The 20,444-nt window shown below is 35.3% G+C and overlaps 1 pseudogene; it reads left to right on the plus strand.

Moving 5' to 3' along the window:
• LOC132602773 (eukaryotic translation initiation factor-like) overlaps nucleotides 1-16,963 on the plus strand; it is an 88,476-nt pseudogene extending 71,513 nt beyond the window's left edge.
• The last annotated feature ends 3,481 nt before the right edge of the window (nucleotides 16,964-20,444 follow it).

Here is a 20,444-nt window from a genome sequence, read left to right on the forward strand (position 1 = left end):
CTATGTCCACAAACACGTGATACGTAGGTTAAATTCTCTTTCACATCCTCCGCTAAAACTCTACTCAATCTACTCTTTTCACAATCTCATATTCCTTTCTACACCCCCAGTGTCTCCATAACTCAACACTGGGGCATCTTTGAAGAATTCACATCGTGCCTAGTAGAGTCCTACTTGAAAGTGGGTTGCGCGCCACATTCATAATTAGGAGGCTATAAGCGTATGTTCCATTCTTGAACATTCGCGTCACTTGTCTACAACCCCCTGCAAGATTGTGAATCCACAAAAACTTTCGAACTACACATGGCCTGATTCTCGTGCAACCCGAGATATGTAGGCAACTCGAAACTGAGATTCGGCCATAATTTTCCATAATTCCTTCGGCCCTCATAACATTTCCCATCAATTTTCCTAAATCATACTTTCTTACAAACTCATACTCGTCGGTCCAAACAAAATTGGCTACTACGTCAACTTCTTCGCCCGAAGATTCTTACATCACCTCCGGTCGAAGAGGGGCATCTGTTGACACCCAATTTTGTCCCGCATCTCCTCCGAAATACCTATTTATACTTCTGGTATTTCGAGAAATTAAAAATATGCATTTTAAGTTTTACTATAATTATTAGTCTTTTATTAACACCCACATTTTATTTATTCTTCTGCAGTTTATTATTATCATTATTATTATTATTGTTATTATTATTATTATTATTATTCTTAAATTATCATTTTTTGTCGTTAATTATTATTTCTTGTTATTTCCATTATCATTATCATTATCATTATTATTATTATTATTGTTATTTAGCAGTATTACTACCGCTATTTATTTGCTACTATTATTTAGTATTATTGAAACTTGCATTTCTCGACGTTCTACCAACTTCCGCATACACATCGCATTTATTTCGCACATTTAAATGATAGCGTTTTTATTGCGCGGTCATTGCAACATGATATAACTTTATTATCCGGGTCTTTTACAATTACACATTTTTCGTACCAGGTGATATTCTGGCACCCTTAGTACATCGTTAATCAAAATGTGTCTCTTATTCAAATTTAGAAGCCAAACTATTTCTTGCACTCAGTCCGTATTTTGACTTACCGGACCCCAAATCAAAGTTCGATTAATTCCTAATACTTTTGGACTACACCATATTTTTATCTCAATTTTTTAGATCAGTCCATGTTTAATTTACTAGTCCATTCTTTTAAACACCCAGTCTAAAATTTGACCCGGTTCACAAATGGACCGGGTCCAATTCATTTTCAGCAAAATAAGGGAAACCCTTTTAGGGTTTCCCCTTCATTTTCCCCTCATTCCTCCTCCGCCGCTCACCCTTTCCTCTTCTTCTTTCTGTCTCCTCATCTCTCTTTCTTCCTTTTCCCCCTTTCCTCCACCTCATCTCCCTCGTCTCACTCACCACTACTGCCGCTCCTCTTCCCATTTCCCCACACACGCTCCCCTCCACTCACCCGACATCACTCCTCTCTTTCCTCTTCCTCTCTCTCTCCTCACTCTATAAAGGAAAGGATTACTCAGTGTTGAAGGGGACCGAAAAAAAAAGTATCTTCCACACATGATTTTTACTTTTCCCGGTGAACTATAGCCGGGGATTACTCAACGTTTTTTCAGAGAAATTTTTGGGAAATCAGTAGCTTACATTAAATTTTCATACCATTTGACAAATCCTTATCTGTTCTTAAACATTTTCTCACACGAGAAAACTTTCGGGTCCTAGTATCGTTCTGTTTTCGAGGGTAGATCGAAGATCGAAGCCCCACTTCGCTGCACTCGAAAAAGGTGAATAACTCCCTTTCAGTTGTTTTAGTTTCAGTCTAGTAATTTGACGAGTGTTTGTGTGTCCATACATGTTCGTTGTCGCAGTTGGTTTATTTTCAGTTCAGTAGCATGGTAGTCTTATGTGTGTTCTTATTTAGTTAGTTTAGTTTTGGTTTAGTAGTTAGGATATTTAGAGGTACATGTTTTATTCGGGTTTAATTTCCAGTTTAGTAGCTTAATAGATTGGTGTTCTTTCTTTATTTGTTTAAAGAATATTTATGACTTGTAGAAATATGTTTTGTATGTAACATGTTGTCAGCATTTTATAAGGAAACTGCTTCACCAATAATGTATAATATACGCTATTTTGCTGAACACGTTGGAGTGTAATAAAAGAGACCATGTCCTTTAGGATTCTCAAACGATGCGTTATTTGAACAAAAGTAATTTTCCCCCTCCTCCCTTGCTGTTCAGCCCTATTTGGATGTAGTGTTTTGCATTTCCTGCATGTTTCCAGTTTTGTACTATCTGGGCAGTTTCAATTATTTTTAGTTTTGTTTGCTACTTGTTTAAAGCTCAACATGGTTTGGTTGACTTGATTTGATTTTATGAGCATCTTAGTATTACGCAGTTTTGGTATGCGAATTGAGAAATACGAATCATGTACGACTTTTAGTATTCTCTTCCATCTGTCCATTAGAGTCTAGTTATCAGTTTGGGGCTAACTATTTCATTATAAGTGAATCAGGTTACTAGTTTAGTAATTTTCCTCTTCTTTCCATTTTTTTCAATTCTACATTTCTATACTTGCTTTAGCATGTTTAACATTGGGATTCCTGTTTGTTTGGATTCAATTGTAGTTAGCAAAGCTGTTGTCATGGTTGTTTATGCAATTACTAGTGTTGCTTAATTATTTGACCTTAGAAACCTTGATCTGCACTTTGGAATAACAGAGGTCATGGATCAGTAGGACCAAAGTTAAGTAGGTCCGAAGTTAACTGATTGCCTGTTTGATTGATCATTGAGAAAAGAAAAAAAATATGCTTTGTTGAGTTATAATGTATCCTTGTTTCTCTTTAAGGATGTGGGAAACCATGTTGGTAGAGCTCACTGTATGGTTAACTTTAGCACTGTCCCCTCCCATCTTAAATTCAACTTGTGTTTCAAATTCATTCCAGGCAATGGATAGGTTCGATCATTAGTTTAGTAATTTTCCTTTTGGTTTAACGTTCTATGGAGTTCTTCCCATTTTCAAGTTTATGTGGCTTAGATTTGGTTTCAGTCCAGTCTGAAATAAGAAATGTTAGTCTCTCTAATTCGTTAAATGCTTAAACTAGGAGTAGAGAACTGCATTTCCTAGCGTGTTGGTGCAGAATCAGTTCAAAAATAGAAGGCAATTGTTAACTTGTACTCAGATTTCAAAATAATAGCTTTGGTCTTCTCTAGATTTCCCCCTTTTTCAAGTCAATAACCCCTTTTGTAGATCTGCTTTTAGTTTCTAAAATTAGTTCTTTCTCATGCATGTTAAATGTTTTAAAACTAAAAGCTATTTTAGAATGGTTACTAAAAAGTGTTATTTCTGTTCTCAAAAGAAATGGCTATGTTGAACCAGAGATGTTCAGTTTTGACCTTAACGAGATTTTACTTCAAATCTCACTCCCAACCCCCCCTTTTTTTTTTTTTGAAATCTGAGCTTTGAATCTTTCACGTATTTGTCTTCAAACTCAATAAAGTATTTTCAAATAGTTTCCGTTCTATCTAACATTGTTTCTTCACATTTCATGGGTAGTTCATGATTTTCCCATAATGAATTTGCTACAAGAAACTTATTATCGTTGATTGCTACATGGATTGAGTGGTATACATGTATGAAGTATTGTTGATTGTAGTCCAGCCTATTTACTTAATTGTATGGTACAAAATATGCGAGATATGTCATTTTGTTTGAGTTGATTACCTCTCACGATTTAAGGATCTTTCAATAGCTACAACATTGATTTATGGTATGGCTTAAGCCATCGTTACTAATCCTTTTCTTTTCTTTTTCTATTGCATGACACACCGGAGTCGAAGAGTCTTACTTTAAGACTCGGCGTCACCCCGCAAAGGCTGGAACGTGTATTTACTCATTCATTCAGCTCTCGTTCTCTCATCTCCATCCAAACAGAAAATAAAGAGGGGTTAGCCAAACGGCGGATCACTGAAAACTTTACTCTCTTATGGTAGCCAAATGTGGCTTTAGTCATCTTATTTTCAATTTTTTTTATGCTTGTTATGTGTTTGGTGTGACTGATATTTTATCTAGCTGTGTGATTGTGATAAATATTTAAGTGCTTATTATTAACCGAGCCTATTTTATATTAGGATATCTTAATTAACAAATGTAGTTCTTAAACTAAATAAGTTTAATTGTTCCTCATAAGTTTGGCATTTTAGAAAGAAAGATACACTTCTAAAGCATCATAAAATTTTACACACTACCGTTAGTTTGTTTCGAGAAATAATAATAAAAAAAAAACGAACTGGTTTTCATAGGTAACTGTTTCACTTTAGTTCCTTTCCCACACTTGAAATACATATTTGTTTGAAACAACCTTTGTACAATATACATACATTAAACTAATAGAACCTTTAAAATTTATTTAACAATAATGTTACAAATACTCTTTTTAATTTGTGAGTCGGCACAATTCACTTTTCTTCAAATACATATAAACATTACATGTTCTGCTTCTTTTAGTTTATTTTTTTAACTAAACTCTTTTATACAACTATTATTTTCTACAAGTTTTACTTTAAATAATTTTAGCAATACTTACAAGGTATTTTCTTAAATATTTACATCTACATTTTAGCCTTAATTAAATAACATAAGTCCGGTCGGTTAATCATTGTTAATGGGTCTTAAAGGATGCCTAATACCTTCCCTTTAGACTAATTGAACCCTTACCTAGAATCATTTGGTTTCGCAGACTTTTAAAACAGAGTTAACTTTAAAATAATTTTAATAACCTTTAGGTGTCCTAATTCACCATAAATAATTAGGTGGCGACTCCTTAATAAAACAACAAAAAACAGGAATCACCAATATGTCGTACCTCTAATTTAACCTCCGGGGTTAAAAATGGGGTGTGACACCCGTCGTTGGTTGTTGCTGCTGATACTATAACAGTTAAGGATGGGTTGACTTATGAAGAGATCCCCGTAGCCATTCTTGACCGTCAAGTTCGCAAGTTGAGAACGAAGGAAGTAGCCTAAGTGAAAGTCTTGTGGAGGAGCCAGAAGGTTGAGGAAGCTACATGGGAAGCCGAGGAGGATATGAAATCCAAGTACCCATTTTTGTTTGAACAGCAAGCAGAGAACTTTCAAGGTAACTTTCCATAGTCCATGTCATGTTATGTCTCATGTTTCACGCTCCTGTCATGTATCCAGCGCTCATGTTTCATGTCTCATGCTTCAGTATCCACGTTTCCATGTAATCACGCATTCAGTTCTTATGATCCATGATCATGCTTCTACGTAACCATGTCAAGCTCTTATGTTTTATGTCATATTTCATTCATGTTCATGTATTCAAGCCATGTCCAGCCATATTCTTAACCATGACCCATCATTCGGGGACGAATGATCCCAAAGGGGAGATATTGTAACACCCCATACCTTTAACTTAAACTTTGATCATGATCCTAGACTTAGAAAATCAGATAAAGAATGTGAGAGTTAGAATTTCTCTGTTCAGTTGTAAGATGGTGGTTTACGCCCATGAACAGTGACCGTATTTCAGTTTACGCCCATGAACGGTGATCGTAAACTGAAACCAAGAATTTCTGAACATTCTGGATTTGACATTTTGATGTCACATGGTTAAAAACGGCCCGTATTTCGATTTACGGCCCGTATTTCAAAACATATTTGGAATTTGGGAAAACTTCCTTGATGAAAGTTGTAGAGCTTTGAAATACCTTTCCAACGGTATATTATGGGGGTCAAACGGACATCTATGCAACGAGTTATGGCCATTTTACTGAAGAGATGCAGTGTAGTCCGTATTTCAAAATACAACCCGTATTTCAGTTTACGGCCCGTATTTCAAAATACGGCCAGCACTGTTCAGGGCGTAAACTGCAATTTCACAGGACAGTATATATTCGTCCATATCAGTTCAACTCATTATTTTTCATTCCTTCAAACCCTAGAACAACCTCCTACTCTCCTCCATCATCAAGAACACCAAGGTAAGTCCACTCTAATTATTCCAACTCAATTCTAATACATATCCTTGTAATCTAAACAAGAAATCATTCTTCCTAATCTAGGGTTTTTCAAGAAAACCCATCTCAAGGTTCAAGAATCAAGATTTAGGAAATCTTCTCCAAAAATTCAAGTCTTTAATTCAAGTTTTGGAGCAATTAAGGTATGTAGAACTTCCATCCACATGTAGGAATCTCTACGTTCTTCCCCATGCTCTGTTTCTTGATATTCATGAAGATCAAATCCTAGGGCATTAAACCCAACATATTGGTAGCCCGTATTTATGTATTTATGTACATGGATTTTGTATCTATATTCGTTATTGTATTCCTAATCTTCCATTACGGTTATTAGGAACCCTAGCTTAATCCATGAATCATGAATTCTTCCTCATGTGTTCTCATTATGTTTATATGAAACTTTATGATTTTATATAGCAAGTTACAAGCATGTTTTCAAGTCAATTATATACATAATTATGAACTATTGTTATTACTCATGAATCAAGAACATGCTTGCAAGACTTTGACAACTTATTTCATGAAACCATGTTTACAAGTTATTTCATGAAACCATGTTTACAAGCTATTTCATGGAACCATGTTACAAGTTATTTCGTGAAATCATGATTACAAGTTATTACAAGTTATTTCACGAAAATCATGGGCTTCTTAGCCAACTATATCATGTTCATGTTTTTGGGAATTGCTTAGTTAACCGAGAAGGCTCAGATAGCCTGAAACTACGTTGCCACCATAGGATAAGGGTTGTCAGCAAGAAGGCAACACCTTCATTATGCAGTTTGGATCCTTACATGCTTATTATTACTTAAATCTCATATGCCTGGCAAGGTGTGAGTGTTCTGCTGGTAGGACACAAGTACCAGATCAAGTTGTCGGTTATACTATAGTGTTCCCCACGTTACAAGCAGTTTTTACATACATGTATTTCCATTGATTTACTGTTTTCAGACTTTACTCACGTTTCATGCTTATGTTCAAGTTACATTCAGTTTCTGTTCATGTCCCATACCTACGTTGTGCCATGTTCTTCATTTCAGCAGGTTTTACATACATTCACGATGTACTAATGTCCCTTTTGCCAGGGGCCTGCACTTCACGGTGCAGATACCGGTTTTCAGGAGCATACACCTGCTCAGTAGGATCACTTCAGTTATCAGCTTATTGGTGAGCCCCACTTCTCTCGGGGTTCAACAGGGAGTCTGCATTAGTATTCAGTTTATGGTAGTCCAGGGCCATGTCCTGGTAGTTAGTATTCAGACATGTTTTTAGAGGTTTCATAGACAGATGTTAGTTCACAGAGTCAGTGGTGCTTTCATGTTTGCAGACTATTATGTTTTCATGATATTTTATGCTATGAGATAAATTCAAGACAACATTCCGCAAATTCACATTTTCATAATTCATTTAAATTGCATCATATAGATTATATTGTTTTGATGCCCATGTTGACAAGCAAGCCATGAGGTTCGCTCGGACACATGCAAGCAAGGCCCGAGTGCCGTGTTACGCCCAAGCTATGGTTCGGGGCGTGACATTACTGGTACAAAAAAACTAAAAAGCACAAAGAAAAATAAGAGTTGGAAATGTTCAAGATAGATTCAAACTTGTGTCTACCAGCCATCGCACCTTTCTCTAATTTGCGATTGGGGATGGCAGGATCAAATATTTAACCTAGTTTAAGCAAATTGCAATTTATCAATCTAGGGGGTGTCGTGCCACCCCCACCCTAAAGGGTGGATCTGCCCCTGCTTATATGGTACAAATTTGAATTAATCGAACTTCAATGCGGATATCAAATATGTATAAAGCGGGAAATCAAAAAAGAAAAAAAAAGCAAACAAATACATACGACCTTTAACTTGCCTATCAAATAAGTTCAGTTTACATGCAAACAAACATGGAGTGTACATGACAAAAACGGATGTATTCATGATTTAAATTTGATGAGTTTGATGTTTATGATTTTAATATCGAGTTTATTATACATTTAAAATTATGGGTTCATATTTAATATTATTTTTGGAATGTTACTTCTTCCGTCCCATTTTAATTGTCGTTTTAACTCAAAAACATTGTTCCAAAATAATTGTCACTTTAGGAATCAACACTAAAGTTGGCAATTATTTACACTACACCATACCCTCAACATTAAAGAAATTATCTTTGTAACGCTGCCCAATTCTCAAAAAGCATCTAACAAATACAATATTGAACTCATATGAACCCGTTGTCGAATACTGAATTCGCCATTATTGGGCGGTACCAACATCCATCAACAAATATTGAGAATATAATTAAGTAAAGAAATAAGTGATCTTTCTAACAATTTAAGCTTTTAAACGAGTTGATCACTGTATCAAAGCAAGCAGAAATTCCTTCACCCGTGAAAAACTATATCAAGAGAAACAAACTTTTTTTCTTATTCTACCCTTAACATTAATTACTCCATTCCAAATCATCTTCCAAGTCTGTTGAGATTATACATCAATTAATATAGGTATTATGATATATTATATATATTTCATTTATTAATTCTTAATGGGCTTATAAAATTAAAAGCGGACAAATAAAAGTGAACGGTGGGAGCAGTATCTAAAGACTGAGGATTCACATTCTCCTTTTTTCCCGCTGTTGGTAGCACAAACGAACCTAAAAAGAAGCTCAAACCCACAGAAATTTGTTGAACTATTTTAATCAAATAGAAAAAAAAAAAAAAAAAAAAAAAAAAAAGGTGTTTTGTTTATGCAGCTTCATGGGATTTTTTTTTTAAATAAATGGTTCTTGGTCGAAATGTGTTTTGCTCAGACCAATTTAGCTATTTTATGCTCTTCCAATCAACATGCAGAGGAACATATGTACACCCAGAGGATATGTAGCGTATACGGTTGGGGTTCAACTGCACCCCAAACTTTGGACGCGGAGCTTAAATTTATGTGTAAAAAATTATTAAAATTGTAATAAATAGTAGATACGAACCCCTAATTTTAAAAATATAATGGGTTCAATGCTAAAAATCTATAGATTGAACCCATAAATTTAAATCCTGGATCCGCCTCTGTGTACACTAGGGGTGTACATGGACCGGGTTGGTTCGGATTTTTTAAACACCGAACCAAACCAATCGCGTCGGGTTTTTAAAATTATACACCAAACCAAACTAATAAAATTCGAATTTTTCAACCTCGGGTTTTCTCGGGTTATTCGGTTTTCTCGGGTTTTTCGGGTTTTGTTTTCCGGAATAGTCTTGATACAATATATATAACTTTTACTTCAAATATTTCTGTCCTAGTAAGATACAACTATATAATTAAGGTGTTTCTTAAGAAAATAACACAAAATGTGAGAAGAGTGATGACATTGTATTAAAATATTCAACAAAAACTAATAAAATCGGTTAAAATAAATATTGCTAATTAACAAGCTATAAAGAAAATTACCATAATCTAAAAATATTAAGTCATGCTAAAATAAGCACGGCTAATAAGTATTAATTACATGACAAAGAAAAAAACTTAAGTTATGTATTTTCACTCTCTAAACTAATTATGCAAAACTAAAGAATAGATATCCAACATTATTGTCATTCCTAGTGGTAAATTGAGTTTCTTTTGTTAGCGTTAGTGTTGAGCTGGTTTTGGTTTGAACTTTATTTGAGTTACAAATATCCATAGCATATAAAACTTATTGACATTCAAAATTCTAAGTTCAAGCTTGAATAATATGATAATAGATAAAAAAAAACTACTAAAAAATAAAAGAAATATTTATAAATTCCATTACAAATAAATGTAGTATGCATAGGTCCACATAAATCAGCATGTATTAATTCAAGACAATTTGAAGCCCTCCAAGCCTTTCCAACAGGAAAGGACTTTCTGGTTTGTTTCCCATAAATACACCCTTCACACAATTCAATAGAATCAATTTTAGGCAGTCCAAGAACCATACCTTTCTCACTTAGCAATTTCAGACCCTTGACATTTAGGTGTCCGTATCGTAAATGCCATAGCTTCGATTCATCCTTTCCTTTAGCAGCAAGAACAATATTCCCCATGGTTGAAACTTCCAGCAGGAACATTTTGTTGTGAGTCATGTTGATACTAATCAATGTATGGCCTGAGTTCTTATCTTTGATAACACATGAATAATTATCAAATAATATCGAATATCCACTAGCGATTAATTGTCCAACACTTAGCAAATTATACCCCAAATCAGGTACAAACTGAACATTATGCAGAAGCTTAACCTTACCATGGGTTGTTTCAATGCTTACTGTGCCTCTACCTTCAACTTGAATTTCCTTGCCATTGCCAAGCTGCACTTTCATCTTGTGTGTCTCATCAAGCTCAGTAAAAATAGCTTTGGTGCCCGTTATATGATTTGAACATCCACTATCTATAAACCATACATCGCTTGACTTATAATTAGTATTAGAATGAGCCATAAAAAGCTTACTTTCATCTCCATTTTCTGCAGTAAAATTAACTTGCTGGTCTTTATACCAACAATCAGCTTTTATATGCCCAATTGCCCATATCTATGGCAGTGGTGGCATTGAATATAACTCTTGTTGCTTCTCTGTTCACCGGACTGCCATTGCCCGTCAAAGCGACCTCTGCCTCTTCCATTACCACGACCACGACCACGAAATACTCCTCTTCCACGGCCCCTACCTGTTGGACGTTCACTTTCTGCATTTTTTATGGCTGCCTCTTTCACTTGAAAAGCCTTTTCTTCATTCTTTTCACGTGATCGAGTAATTCTTGCCTCATGTGCTTGCAAAGACCCCATTAGTTGATCAAAGGAAAAAATTGATAAATCCTTAGATTCTTCTATCGCAGCAACTACATGATCAAATTTTGGAGTCAAGCTTCGTAATACCTTTTCAATAATGGTCTGATCAGTAACCTTCTCGCCATAGGATCGCATTTGACCGACAATTGCCATTGCTCTTGACAAAAAATCAGCAATGGATTCTCCACTTTTCATCATCAAGGTTTCAAAGTCACGCCGAAGTGATTGCAGTCTCACCACGATGACCTTTGAATCACCTTGAAACTCTTTCTGCAGAATGGACCATGCCTGCTTTGATGTGGTTGTTGCAGCGATCCGTGAAAAGACGCTATCATGGACAGCCTGTTGGATAATCACCAGCGCCTTAGCATCTTTTTTCTTGTTCTCTCGCAGTCTGTTTTCTTCGTCAGGATCTACAAATCCACGCTCTACCAAGTCCCAAAGATCTTGAGATTTGAGTAGAGTTTTCATACGAATGCTCCAGAATTCGTAGTTTTCTCCCTTGAACACGGGAATGAGTGGTTGTGCCACACTCAATGAATTTCCGTTAGACGCCATAGCCCTGATACCAAATATGTTGAAGAAAATAGACAGCAAACTTAAAAACAAATGCTCAAAGTTAAGAATACTGAATATGTGTTGGAAGCTTGTTTTTCTGTGTATTAAATCAAAGCAAAGTACAGCCTTTATATAGGCTTACAAATAAACTAACCACTAATCCACTAAGTTGATCACTACTACCACTAACTAAGCAACAACTATCCACTATCAGTAAACTAGAAAAGTGCACCATTACTGCTAATTGTCCAGGAATATAGGACACTACTAACAGATTCAATTCGACTAAGTCATACTTTGAATCAGTCTTCAATACTCTACCCTCTCCTGACCCCACTTTGTGGGATTTCACTGGGTATGTTGTTGTTGTATTGAAGCTACTAACTATATAGATTTGCAGTATACTCAACCAGCCAACTATAAAGAAATTTGATCTCCTCAAAGGTCAACTGCTAGATTCAGGGATAACTAGTGCAGACACCCTAAAGGTCTGTCCTCCCATATCAGGGATACATCTCTCTTTCGTATTTTCTTTTTCAAATTTTCCTTGTCCGCCTTGGAGATTTGACGTGCTTTTCTCTTCACTCCAGGGTGTTATTTCCTTGATATTTGACAAGGCTGTATTGGAACCAACATTTTGCCCGATTTATGCCTAACTGTGTTCTGATCTCAATGAAAAGTTGCCTCCATTTCCTTCTGATGACCAACTGTGTTCTGATCTCAATGAAAAGTTGCCTCCATTTCATTCTGATGAACCTGGTGGCAAAGAGATCACTTTCAAGCGTGTTCTATTGAATAACTGTCAGGAGGCATTTGAAGGTGCTGACAAACTTCGAGAAGAGGCGAGGCAAATGACAGCCCCTGAGCAGGAGTCGGAACGTAAGGACAAAGAAAGGCTGATCAAAATTCGCACGCTTGGCAATATTAAGCTTATTGGAGAGCTTTTGAACCAAAAGATGGTCCCTGAAAAGATTGTTCATCACATTGTTCAGGTTGTTAATTGCTTCCTTTTCCTCAGGTCTTTTTGTTTCTTTAATGCGTTAAACTGTACTAATGATTGTCTTTGCTGGTTTTGTTCACAGGAACTATTCGGACAAGATCCTAAAAGTGTCCGGAAGAAGAGAATGTTGAAGCCATTTGTCAGTTTTTCAACACCATCGGCAAGCAGCTTGATGAGAACCAAAAATCAAGGCGCATCAACGATGTGTACTTTAACCGGTTGAAAGAACTATCAACAAACCCTCAGTTGGCTCCACAATTAAGGTTTATGGTTCGTGATGTGCTGGATTTACGTTCCAATAACTGGGTCCCTAGACGGGATGAGGTGACACATCAATCTCTCTTATATTTGTTGCACTTTCATACCCTAGAATTCTCTCTTATGATCCATTAGACTCGGGTTGGATAATTGACCATTCAAAATGGATCAAATATTGGATATTGTTCATATTTTCCATTATAAAATGGATATCTAGATGGATAATATGGATATCTATATTATCGATACCATTTGTCTGCTTGTTATTTTTCATTAGTTCTTGCTTTTTGGGAATCTAAGCTTATTTTGGCTTTTAGCTTGTTAACCCATTTTTTATCCGTGTTAAATATGGAGGGTCAGAAATTTTATCTGTATTTGGTTAACCTGTTTTCGATCTGCCCATATCCAATCCAACCCGTCCGTTTGCCGCTCCTACCTAGGATATTGTCTTAAGATATATACTTTTCTTTCTGCACAGGTGAAAGCAAAGACCATTACCGAGATTCACTGAGAAGCGGAAAAGAGCATGGGATTGCGTCCTGGTGTCACTGCAAACATGAGAAATTCTCGTGGTCCTCCGGCTCAGGGGAGTTTGAGTCCTGGTGGCTTCCCAATCAATCGTGCAGGTACTGGTGGTATGATGCCTGGAATGCCAGGAACTAGAAAGATGCCTGCTGCGCGTGGGATGGATAATGACAACTGGGAAGTTCCTAGATCCGGGTCGATGCCTAGAAGTAGCGGGCCACTGGTGCAGCCGGGTGGACGAGGTCAGCCTCAGCCACCATTGGTGGCAAGTCGCCCTCATTGAACCCTAGACTTCTTCCTTAGGGTAGTGGTGGCTTTGTGAAAGGAAAGGCTAGTGCCCTCTTGCAAGGTAGTTGTGCCCCTCCCGCTCGGCCGTTGGGCTATGGTTTTTGTCTGGAGCCCTCATCACAGGCTCCTCGACCAGTTCAACCTCCTCCAGCAGCGGAAAAACCGCAGGTTCCTGCTGTGAGTGTGAATCCCGATGAACTAAAGAGAAAAACAGTATCTCTTCCGGAGGAATATTTCAGTGTTCGGCTTCTTGAAGAAGCTTTGCAGTGTGTTGAGGAACTCAAATCCCCAGCCTACTATCCCGAGGTCGTCAAAGAAGCAATTTCAATTGGTCTAGACAAAAGGCCGCTACTTGTCGAACCAGTTGCTCAGCTTCTCGAACACTTGTTTATTAAGAATGTTTTTACCGCCGTGGACTTGGTTACTGGGTTCTTGAACTTTGCCTCTCTGCTGGATGACCTTGCCATGGATCTACCAAAAGCACCGGTAAATTTTGAGGACATAATTGCTAGACTTGTTTTAGCTGGAGCTTTGGACTTCAAGACAGTCAGTGAGATCCTGAAGAAGGTAACCGATGATCTATACCAGAAAGACGTGTTTACGGATAGAATGAGAGCTATTAGCTCTAGTCCTACAGGCCAAGCAGTATTGGATTCACAAGCACCTGATGTTGAGGCATGCAAAACTCTCTTTCAATACCAGATGATAATAGCCCGTGCGTGCATTTACCTTTATGCATCTGTGAATTTGTTTTTTAATGTACTTTTAAAAATTATGATTACGTATGTACTGGTGTGAAGTTGGGGTGATCGTAGTTTTAAACTTGTCAACACGTAATATGAATCACGTGAAGGAGATACTATGTGACTCAAGCATTTTGTTTAAACTCTTGATATATATACATTCATGACCACTGTTTATATATATACACACATCATTTACATCGAGACAGAAGCTGCAAAAGGCAAAACGGTAAGGCAACCAGCTATCACGTTGTTGGCAATCATCTTGTTGTTGCCACCTGTCTTGTAGCTATGTCCTCGCCATAGTTGAGGAAATACCTGTAGAGGAGCGCCTCCACCCATATGTTGAATCAACTCATATTTGTTAATGCTTCAAAAAAATTGATCTCAGACTTCACACAGGATTTAATCCCGCTAGCATTTCACTTTGAAATTCTTCATCTTTCTCCCAAATTATTCATCTGACATCCAAGCTGACTTCTCCTCTGTTTCAACAATGTACAATTTCAGAAGAATTACCTCTAATAGCGTGCGGTGTTCGATACATAAGAAAACTTGGAGGTCCCTGCTCATAAGTCTGTTAAGCACTTAAAAGAGTAATTTAACATTTCGATTATGAAACTACTCCATGTGGCACAGAGAGTAAAGCATAAAACTATACCTTTTAACTATATCAACTTCTAGCAAGCACGTTGCTTGTTTGGCTGAAGCAAGCAACGGAGTTGAAACTGCTAAACATGCACCATCAACCTATATATGTTCTTGATTTTGAGGGACATCGTCCATCTCTCTCTGTCTCTTGCGGTTGAACTTTAGAAATGTCACAGACTCTGAGTTGCTATGTCAATTGCGCTTTCTTTGATTGATGAATCGTTTATTTATTTGCTTCTGCTGTTTCCTCCATAAGTTTTTTCCGTATCATCTTCCTACAACAATTTCTTATTCTCATAATTGGAATCTCGACTATAAATGATGATGATAACATTCACTTGTAAAGGAGCGAGTGTAGTGGCAAAATAACAAAATTTGTTGATCCATATTAATATTTGCATGTAGATATGATCAATTAATTACGTGACAAACTCACAGTTGGACATTTTGCGTGTTGCTGCCACCAATTCTTTAAAACACTATAGGTGTCATCCCCAGGTACACTTTCTCAAAATCTCCTTCCGCACATATTCACTTCTTGATCTAACTAAATCCCTGCGATATCCAAAGCTAAAAACAAGAACTTGAGCGGGTATACATTATATAATAAATCAAAAGGGCGTGAAATGAGTTGGAGACTTTTTTAGCTTTTGTGCCCCCGTGAGAATTCTTTTTTAGTCATGTATATGACCTATGAGTAATGTTTTCAATCAATGACAATTCGAAGAAAATCTTATAAGGAAAATAGATAAAGTAATCGAATAGCCCTAAACCTATACACTCATATGAATGGTGTCATTGCTAACAAAGACGTCGGTGTTCATTGAAATATTATATCAAAACAACTAACAGATATTCACCAATCAAGTTCTTCATACCACCTCGTGCTAACTAAGATGCATTGTATTACCAAATTAATAAAACCAACTCAACCCAATTAGTGAGCAAAGATTCTTCAGACAGTTGAAGAACGTCCCACCTTTCTCTAAAATTTCACAATTTCTCCTCTGACTTTCTCAAGTGCTACTTTTTTGTGTTCATCAAATGTCTGTTGGATCAAAAGACATGGAATCACGTAGAATGAACATCTAACAATATCGTAGCAAATTATAGGACACACAAGTTTTTAAATTAAAAAGTGGCATTGGTAATTGATTGTCAAAGACCAAAATATCCTCAATTTTTCCATTTAATGACTATAAACTAACACGTCGATCTCTGCCTAAATTCACTCTTCTAATATAGTTACAGAAGCTCAACTCTTCGTGAAGAACGATTTTGAGAGCCGGTTGATTTTAAGTGAGTTGTATTTTTTTTTTTTTCCCAAGGTGAAAGTAGTGTGTTGATTTTTCCTATAGAGGATGGTTAATTGTATTCCATAATTGCTCTAGGCATAGAGGCCCTCATTTTGTATTAGTTATTTATTTATTCTCTGTTTTGACTAGATAATTAAAAGTTTTGTCAAACCTGTTGAGTTCATACTGCAATTGCTTGAACCTTTTATATAAGTACCATTTTGAAGGAACAATCTGCTGGTGCTGTTATATTTCTTTGTACATCTATAGATTACTGTGCTCTTTGTTCGTCTGTTTAAGTAAGTTGTGGTCCAAAAAGGTCCTTTTATTTGCTTCTACTGAATGAATTCTCCATCATATCTTTGCTTCCATTAGTGTTGTCATTGACAGGAGAATGCTTTTGGAGTAAGGGCTTCAAATAGTTGGTTCTGTATCATTTATGGTCTGGTAACTTTTGTTTAGAATTGCTGCTTGAATTCATTTTTTTGTGCGGAGTGCCTCTCAAATGCACTTGTCATTAATTTTTGCCTTTTGCCTAAAAGTCTTAGGTTCCGGGTTTAAACTCCCACTTAGTCAAAAATTAAAAAAATTCTCTAGGTAGAATTTAGATTCGCAAGACAGAGTTTTGCCCAACTCTGCCCCATCAGGCATAATTTGCCTTAAGGTAGAGTTTTGCATGCAAACTATGCCCGATGGGGCAGAGTTTGTAGGCAACCTTTGCCTAGCAGTTTTGTTTTTAATTTTTGCCTGAGCAGGAATTTGAATCCGGAACCCTGAGTTTTTAGACGCAGCGCAAAATTAAATATTTTCATTTTGATGGGCAAAAATTAAAGACCACCCCAAAATAAGGGCATTACTGCGAATTGCCCGCTTGAATTAAGAACATTTTTTTGCGCGGATTGCCCTTCAATTTTTTTCTTCTCAAATTGTTGTTCTTTAATTTAATCAATGCCTAACAAGAGAAATAAGATATCTCCTCTCTTCTCTCATCTCCTCTCCTTTCTTTCTCTGCAATATTCTTTTTGTAACTTTATTATTTTATAACACGTTAGCAGCACGAGACTCTAACATCTCGGACAAATATTATGAAAAGATCAAAAGTAAGTTTACTTTAAGCCATTTTAACAGTGATATCAAATTATTCTCTATCTCGTGGATAATTACAGACGAATCAAAGTTTATTTGATATAGTTGTATTCTAGATTTAATTTCACGTGGCCCTGAAAACAATTTTAAAGCAAAACTTGATTTAAATATAGGTTTAAGTGAATAAAATGCCCCCAAACTTGGCAAAATGGGTCTTAATTCATCCCCTAGCTGCCACATGGCACAGCAAGTGAAATCACACGCCAACAGGAGCGTGAGAGGTGCCACGTCAGTTTTTTTTTTTTTTAAAAAAAGAAAAATCAATTTTGGAAAATTCATTAAAAAGTGAGTATATATTTTTAAAATCAGAAAAAACTATTTTTTTTTTCTAAAATGTGGAAAATCCATTTTCTTTTAAAATAAATCTGGACTGGATTTTTTATTAAAAAATCTGGAACTTTTTAAATCTTGAAAATTGAGAAACCCGTTATTTTTAAAAAAATCTAGAAAATTGATTTTTTTTAATTAAAAAACCTGGACTTTTTAAAAATCTGGAATTCTAAATAAACCCATTTTTCTAAAAAAGAATCTGAAAAATTAAATTTTTGATTAAAAACCTGGACTTTTTAAAAATCTGGGATACTAATTTTTTTAAGAATAAAGTAGAAAACTCATAATTTTTTTCTAGATTTAAAAACTAATCTAATTTTTTGGGATTGTTTTTTTTTAAAAAAAAAACAGGTTTTCCACATTTAAAAAAAAAAACAGTTTTTCCAGTTCTTTTTTAAAGAAGTGTCTTAAAAGAATCATGAAAATCTGGATAATTTAGGACACTTTTGAAAAAATAACAAGTTTCATTTTTTTAAAAAAAAAAAATCCATTTTTACAGATATTTTAATTAAAACTGTAGTTTTTCAGTTTTTTTTTTAAATCAAATTTTCCAGATTTAAAATAAATATTTCGTTATTCTAGATTTTTTATATGAAAAAAAAAATCAGTTTTACCTTTTTTTTTTCAAAACAATTTATCTATATGGAGGATACATAGGATGAAAATGCCATGTGGCATTAATATTTTACATGTGGAGGGCCACATAAGCCTTATTTTACGGTTGGACCCGCGAGTGATTACACTTACTCCGAGTCATGAGCTCAGGGGTGTAATAAAACTCATTTAGCCAAGTTTAGGGATGTTTTGAAGTCCATCAATAATTTGGGGAATAAAATTGCAAAACGTGCCAAGTTCATGTGCGTTTTAGTCACTTAAGCCTTAAATATATAGATCTATGGATGAGTCTGATGTATTAATTAAATATGGATTATTGGATATGTAGAACTTGACTCCTTTTTGTGCACATTGATGTTTACACATAATTATTGTGCAAAGTACGATGATGATAGTTTGTCACACTAATACAAGAATACTGGTTGTGAAGGATACGTTCCTTTATGTTAAGAAATTTTGAAAAGAACCACTTTTCTTTGTTCTGCAATAATAGTATCTTAAAATTGTTTATGAATGACATTAACCTTCTCAATATCTGCAGTTACTTTCAAAGGTCATTTTTGTTGTCTACTCAGTATCTTATTAAGTCTATGACCATCGAAAGTAGTAATATTTCATAGGCTTGTTGTAATTATTATGAAGATATGTGAGAGAAAAAAAATTCTATATTGTATGTATGTATCGATTTGCTCCCAAAGTAGTAATATTTTAAAGAGGTTCTAACTTATCACAATTTGATGTGATTACAGCACACTCAGATGATTATGTTTCATTCTTGAAGAATGAGAGCTTTTGATAAATGTTATAAATACAGATTCATTCCCTGAAGTAAATGTGATGATATTTACTTATTTAGTAAAGATTATAAATACAGATGTATTCTTGGTTGTGAAAATATCACGCCTCACCTCCTTAAGAGGTAGAATAATTGAGAAGAAATATTCTAAGTACTCTACTCCCGAAGTAGTAAACATTGAAATTTACTTCTGAAGTAGTAAACCCAAAAATCTGCTCCTGAAGTAGCAAATTTTGAACTCTACTATTGTTTATCTCATGACACCAGCAGTGTTTAACTAAAATTTCTTTTATGATACCAGCACTATTTAAGCAATACTTGGTAGTATAAAAATAATCAAGGCTCCAGAAGAGCTAACTGTATCTAGAAGATCGTGACACCAATAATGTCCAAACAATATTTGAATATGGAGAGTAAATTAAAGGCTCCTGGAGAGCTTATATACTATTATGTTATTCGTTTGAGATTGTATTATATGAAGTTGTTATGATTGAAATACAAGTTGTAGTAAACCCGAAGTTTACCAAAGTAAATAACTATCATATTGCAGCTATAAATGATGGATGATCAAATATCTTCGAAATCATGGTGGGTAAGAAATATCTATGTGAAAGGTTACACGCCTTATTCTCTAAATTGTATTACAATATATGCATGATGAAATCACATGTCACGGTAACCGGAAGTTTATCGATGCGAAAAGAATTCATGTCATAGTAAATAAGAAGTTTACTAAAACAAATAACACATGTCATGGTAAACTTGAAGTTTACTAGTATAAATAATTTTATTAGTCGGCATGAGCGGTTTGGCCATCCCGATTCAAATATGATGTGCAGATTAAGTATTTGACATATATTGAAGAACTAGAAGATTCTTTAAGAATTTATTTGTGTTGCTTGTTCTCATGATAAGTTGATTATACTAGCTAATGTTCGGATTGAATTTCTTAAATTCTGAAAATATATAAAAGGTGAATATGGGTCCGTTCACCTGTTATGTGATGTCTTAAATAGATGCATCGAAAAGACGGTCACATGTACGTTTATTGTCAATCGCCAGTTTGACATATGTTGACACCCAATTTTGTCCCTCTTTTATTTAATTTACTCGGGTTTCTAAATTTACTGACGAGCTAAATACTTTATTTTTCACAATATTTTATTGCTACTACTATTAATATCACTACTTTTATTTTCAACATTATGAGCATTACTTATCACAAATGTTAAACGGTTAGTCATCGTTTCGTTTTCGGGTTTGGACTCGTTAAATTAATTACAAGACAACGCTTTATTAAATCATTATTTTTTCTATATATTAATTGTCTTCGCATAATATATGTTGTACTAGTTATTAAATTAGAAGTCCAAGAATAA

Source organism: Lycium barbarum, chromosome 7 (assembly GCF_019175385.1).
Source record: "Lycium barbarum isolate Lr01 chromosome 7, ASM1917538v2, whole genome shotgun sequence".
NCBI classification, from domain to species: domain Eukaryota; kingdom Viridiplantae; phylum Streptophyta; class Magnoliopsida; order Solanales; family Solanaceae; genus Lycium; species Lycium barbarum.